The sequence below is a fragment of the Accipiter gentilis genome, unplaced genomic scaffold (assembly GCF_929443795.1).
Source record: "Accipiter gentilis unplaced genomic scaffold, bAccGen1.1, whole genome shotgun sequence".
Lineage (NCBI taxonomy): Eukaryota > Metazoa > Chordata > Aves > Accipitriformes > Accipitridae > Astur > Astur gentilis.
This window is the reverse complement of record NW_026060868.1, coordinates 583,752-590,310: the sequence shown is the minus strand read 5'-3', so window position 1 is coordinate 590,310 and position 6,559 is coordinate 583,752.

Below are 6,559 nucleotides of genomic sequence, written 5' to 3'. Positions count from 1 at the left end.
TTCAGAAAAAGTTTCTGCCGAGAACGAGCACCGTGACATGCTGAGTGTCTGGGAAAGCAGAGATCCCCAGTGCTGTTGCGGCTAAAGATAGGCTGCAGAGGGATAGTGAAGACCTGCAAGAGCTTTCAGGGCTGGCACCTTCCTTGTGGGAGAAGGAGCCAGACGTTTGCCTTTTCAGAAAAAGTTTCTGCCGAGAACGAGCACCGTGACATGCTGAGTCTCTGGGAAAGCAGAGATCCCCAGTGCTGTTGCGGCTAAAGATAGGCTGCAGAGGGATAGTGAAGACATGCAAGAGCTTTCAGGGCTGGCACCTTCCTTGTGGGAGAAGGAGCCAGACGTTTGCCTTTTCAGAAAAAGTTTCTGCCGAGAACGAGCACCGTGACATGCTGAGTCTCTGGGAAAGCAGAGATCCCCAGTGCTGTTCTGCCTGTGGATAGGCTGCAGGGGGACGGTGAAGACCAGCAAGATCTTTCATGGCTGGCACCTTTCTTGTGGGAGAAGGAGCCAGACGTTTGCCTTTTCAGAAAAAGTTTCTGCCGAGAACGAGCACCGTGACATGCTGAGTCTCTGGGAAAGCAGAGATCCCCAGTGCTGTTGTGCCTGTGGATAGGCTGCAGGGGGACGGTGAAGACCAGCAAGATCTTTCACGGCTGGCACCTTCCTTGTGGGAGAAGGAGCCAGACGTTTGCCTTTTCAGAAAAAGTTTCTGCCGAGAACGAGCACCGTGACATGCTGAGTCTCTGGGAAAGCAGAGATCCCCAGTGCTGTTGCAGCTAAATATAGGCTGCAGAGGAATAGTGAAGACCTGCAAGAGCTTTCAGGGCTGGCAGCTTCCTTGTGGGAGAAGGTGCCAGACGTTTGCCTTTTCAGAAAAGGTTTCTGCCGAGAACGAGCACCGTGACATGCTGAGTCTCTGGGAAAGCAGAGATCCCCAGTGTTGTTCTGCCTGTGGATAGGCTGCAGGGGGACGGTGAAGACCAGCAAGATCTTTCAGGGCTGGCACCTTCCTTGTGGGAGAAGGAGCCAGACGTTTGCCTTTTCAGAAAAAGTTTCTGCCGAGAACGAGCACCGTGACATGCTGAGTGTCTGGGAAAGCAGAGATCCCCAGTGCTGTTGCGGCTAAAGATAGGCTGCAGAGGGATAGTGAAGACCAGCAAGAGCTTTCAGGGCTGGCACCTTCCTTGTGGGAGAAGGAGCCAGACGTTTGCCTTTTCAGAAAAAGTTTCTGCCGAGAACGAGCACCGTGACATGCTGAGTCTCTGGGAAAGCAGAGATCCCCAGAGCTGTTGTGCCTGTGGATAGGCTGCAGGGGGACGGTGAAGACCAGCAAGATCTTTCAGGGCTGGCACCTTCCTTGTGGGAGAAGGAGCCAGACGTTTGCCTTTTCAGAAAAAGTTTCTGCCGAGAACGAGCACCGTGACATGCTGAGTCTCTGGGAAAGCAGAGATCCCCAGTGCTGTTGTGCCTGTGGATAGGCTGCAGGGGGACGGTGAAGACCAGCAAGATCTTTCACGGCTGGCACCTTCCTTGTGGGAGAAGGAGCCAGACGTTTGCCTTTTCAGAAAAAGTTTCTGCCGAGAACGAGCACCGTGACATGCTGAGTCTCTGGGAAAGCAGAGATCCCCAGTGCTGTTGCAGCTAAAGATAGGCTGCAGAGGGATAGTGAAGACCTGCAAGATCTTTCAGGTCTGGCACCTTCCTTGTGGGAGAAGGAGCCAGACGTTTGCCTTTTCAGAAAAAGTTTCTGCCGAGAACGAGCACCGTGACATGCTGAGTCTCTGGGAAAGCAGAGATCCCCAGTGCTGTTGCGGCTAAAGATAGGCTGCAGAGGGATAGTGAAGACCAGCAAGAGCTTTCAGGGCTGGCACCTTCCTTGTGGGAGAAGGTGCCAGACGTTTGCCTTTTCAGAAAAAGTTTCTGCCGAGAACGAGCACCGTGACATGCTGAGTGTCTGGGAAAGCAGAGATCCCCAGTGCTGTTGCAGCTAAAGATAGGCTGCAGAGGAATAGTGAAGACCTGCAAGAGCTTTCAGGGCTGGCAGCTTCCTTGTGGGAGAAGGTGCCAGACGTTTGCCTTTTCAGAAAAGGTTTCTGCCGAGAACGAGCACCGTGACATGCTGAGTCTCTGGGAAAGCAGAGATCCCCAGTGTTGTTCTGCCTGTGGATAGGCTGCAGGGGGACGGTGAAGACCAGCAAGATCTTTCAGGGCTGGCACCTTCCTTGTGGGAGAAGGAGCCAGACGTTTGCCTTTTCAGAAAAAGTTTCTGCCGAGAACGAGCACCGTGACATGCTGAGTGTCTGGGAAAGCAGAGATCCCCAGTGCTGTTGCGGCTAAAGATTGGCTGCAGAGGGATAGTGAAGACCTGCAAGATCTTTCAGGTCTGGCACCTTCCTTGTGGGAGAAGGAGCCAGACGTTTGCCTTTTCAGAAAAAGTTTCTGCCGAGAACGAGCACCGTGACATGCTGAGTCTCTGGGAAAGCAGAGATCCCCAGTGCTGTTGCGGCTAAAGATAGGCTGCAGAGGGATAGTGAAGACCAGCAAGAGCTTTCAGGGCTGGCACCTTCCTTGTGGGAGAAGGAGCCAGACGTTTGCCTTTTCAGAAAAAGTTTCTGCCGAGAACGAGCACCGTGACATGCTGAGTGTCTGGGAAAGCAGAGATCCCCAGTGCTGTTGCGGCTAAAGATAGGCTGCAGAGGGATAGTGAAGACCTGCAAGAGCTTTCAGGGCTGGCACCTTCCTTGTGGGAGAAGGAGCCAGACGTTTGCCTTTTCAGAAAAAGTTTCTGCCGAGAACGAGCACCGTGACATGCTGAGTCTCTGGGAAAGCAGAGATCCCCAGTGCTGTTCTGCCTGTGGATAGGCTGCAGGGTGTAGGGATTGGCGCTCGGAAGATCTCGCGATGTACGGAAAGAGAAGGGTTAAGGGAGGCGGGATGACCGACAGGCAGTATATAAGGGCGTGACGCAGTTGAATAAACGCCATTTGCAGCATCCTCATATTGGTGTCAGTGCTCTGTGGCCCAGGGTATGGTGGACCCTGTGCCGAGTCCCACGGGGTGATCAGACGAATGTCTACAAGTGGTGACCCTGACGTGATTGGACATCGGCGGATTACGCGGGGCGTAATCGAAGGCCTGGCCAGGCATGGAAGGAGTCCTGAAGGTGTTGGACTCGTGCTCTAGAGAGGTAAAAATCCCTATGGGACAAAAAGAAGCGAAAGCTTGCCTAGAGCGGCTCCTGAAAGAGGAAGCGATAGAGCGCCCGGGGGACATATTGTCTCCTGAGTGCTGGCCGAAATGCACCGCGGCTTTAGCGGAACGGGCTATGGCGACGCAGCATGGTCCGGAGTTAAAGACGTGGGGGCGGATTAGGGCGATTTTCAGGAAAGTGCGGGAGGAGGGCTTAACATGGAAGGAAGCAAAGAGATTGATGCACGCGCAGGCGGAGCGGGGCGTGCAGGCGGATGGGGGGGCGCGGACAGAAGGGCTGACGGAGGTAGCGGAGCAGACGCCTCTGGTGCTCCCAGTGCAGCCGTCGGCACCGGCCGAACCACCGGGATACCCTTGGGAGGAGTTTGAACGGGAGCGTGAACGGGCGAGAGAGGAGGAGCGGGAGAAAGAGCGACAGTTAATTCAGGAGGCAGAGGAACCCGTGGCGGAGCAAAGGAGACGGGAGAAGGAGAGGCAGAGACTAGAGGAGGCGGAGAGGGCGGTGATGAAGGGATCGGAAAAGGAGCAGGCAGAGGAGGGAGCGGTTCCCCTGTATGATCCGGAGGATTGGGTGCCGGGACGTGTTTTGCGAACCGCGCCACAAGCTCACCCTAAGATGGCGCCGACATCCGCCTTCTCCCCGGATGTCTCTCCGGAGGTCGGGAGAGGCGGAGCACGGCCAAAGGAAGGAGGAAGGAAAGTCAGGACACCCCCTCTTACGCGCGTAGCGGAAGAGGAAGAGAGTGGTCCGGACTCAATCGAGGGGTCGGCTCAACGGTTAGAGGAGGCGTGGCAACTGGTGGGCGGACACCGCTGTCGTCCGCCACACGCAGCGGTAAAACAAAAGGCTGTCTCCGACTGTAAGGCGCAGTCGGCAGCAGCCAGTGAAACGGCAACGCCTATGTCTTTAATACCTGTGCCCGACCCAGCTACAGATCCGCTGCAGATGTTGCAGCGAGTAGTAGAGGAGATACAGGAGCAGGTGAAGCAACAGCGGCAGCTGCTACAAGCAGCTGGGGAACAGAAAGGAGTTCCCGATTCACCAAAGATCACGTTGCCAGACTGGAAAATTGTAGCAAAGGAATGTGTTATGGATGGCATACGTTTTGAAGGACCCCCTTTAGTTTGCCCAGTCCGAGCTGGTCCAGGTGGTGTGGAGGTGGAGTGGTCTCCGTTAGATAGCAAGCTTTTGCAACAAGTGAAGAAGACCGTGGATGAATACGGCTTAGGACATCCCATGACAGGCTCTCTGTTAGACGTGGTTTTTTTTTCAGGTTCACTGACTCCCTGGGATTCGCGACAGTTTTGCAGTATGATTTTGACTCCCATTTTTTTTTGATTTAGAAGGAAGCTTGGACAAACAGATTACAAGCAGCACTAGTTGAGACCCAACAGGAAAGTGGGAAGGAGGGTGGCGCTTGGTGACACAGGGAAGAGGGTATACTGCAGTACAGTCATCAGAGCACCCAGACTCACGTGTGCGCTGGGTGCCGTCACGGTGGTTGAAACCAGACCTCAGTCAATAACGATTTGTTGTGAGTTATTTTGCAGGATGCCGTTCAGAAGATCATCTGAGTACCTGCACTGTGGTCGTTGTGACCCTTGGGTGCTTACCAAGTATGACCGCTGTGGACAACAACTCTGGTGACGCACCAGCCGAACATCAAAATGGTGTGACCGATGTTTTGAACACCGCAGATCCACTTTACAGCAACCGCTGTGTGTACCCCATAAGCAGGGGACTATGATACGCTTTTAGACAAAGCCAATCAATTACAGGAGGCAGGTGACAGTGGCTTGACAATCTCCTCTCGTCGACCTGGCAATGGCTCCTGTCTTTGATTGACTGAAAAACGTTGACCCTATTTGGAATCCTTTTGGTGGTGGTTATTATGGTTTGTTGTGGGATACCAGCACTGACTGTTTGCGTGCGGAAACTCTTTATACAGAGTGCGGGTACCCACCAGTACACGAATTACCATGAGGTGGTGGGATCACTTATACCTGTAACGCCAGTTTGTACCGTCGGTCATCCGCCATAGTGAGGGGGGAATTGTAGGGATTGGCGCTCGGAAGATCTCGCGATGTACGGAAAGAGAAGGGTTAAGGGAGGCGGGATGACCGACAGGCAGTATATAAGGGCGTGACGCAGTTGAATAAACGCCATTTGCAGCATCCTCATATTGGTGTCAGTGCTCTGTGGCCCAGGGTATGGTGGACCCTGTGCCGAGTCCCACGGGGTGATCAGACGAATGTCTACACAGGGGGACGGTGAAGACCAGCAAGATCTTTCAGGGCTGGCACCTTCCTTGTGGGAGAAGGAGCCAGACGTTTGCCTTTTCAGAAAAGGCTCTGCCGACAGCGAACACCATGAGATGCTGAGTCGCTGGGAAAGCAGAGATCCCCAGTGCTGTTGTGCCTGTGGATAGGCTGCAGGGGGACGGTGAAGACCTGCAAGAGCTTTCATGGCTGGCACCTTTCTTGTGGGAGAAGGAGCCAGACGTTTGCCTTTTCAGAAAAAGTTTCTGCCGAGAACGAGCACCGTGACATGCTGAGTCTCTGGGAAAGCAGAGATCCCCAGTGCTGTTGTGCCTGTGGATAGGCTGCAGGGGGACGGTGAAGACCAGCAAGATCTTTCACGGCTGGCACCTTCCTTGTGGGAGAAGGAGCCAGACGTTTGCCTTTTCAGAAAAAGTTTCTGCCGAGAACGAGCACCGTGACATGCTGAGTCTCTGGGAAAGCAGAGATGCCCAGTGCTGTTGCAGCTAAAGATAGGCTGCAGAGGAATAGTGAAGACCTGCAAGAGCTTTCAGGGCTGGCAGCTTCCTTGTGGGAGAAGGTGCCAGACGTTTGCCTTTTCAGAAAAGGTTTCTGCCGACAACGAGCACCGTGACATGCTGAGTCTCTGGGAAAGCAGAGATCCCCAGTGTTGTTCTGCCTGTGGATAGGCTGCAGGGGGACGGTGAAGACCAGCAAGATCTTTCAGGGCTGGCACCTTCCTTGTGGGAGAAGGAGCCAGACGTTTGCCTTTTCAGAAAAAGTTTCTGCCGAGAACGAGCACCGTGACATGCTGAGTGTCTGGGAAAGCAGAGATCCCCAGTGCTGTTGCGGCTAAAGATAGGCTGCAGAGGGATAGTGAAGACCTGAAAGCTCTTTCAGGTCTGGCACCTTCCTTGTGGGAGAAGGAGCCAGACGTTTGCCTTTTCAGAAAAAGTTTCTGCCGAGAACGAGCACCGTGACATGCTGAGTCTCTGGGAAAGCAGAGATCCCCAGTGCTGTTGCGGCTAAAGATAGGCTGCAGAGGGATAGTGAAGACCAGCAAGAGCTTTCAGGGCTGGCACCTTCCTTGTGG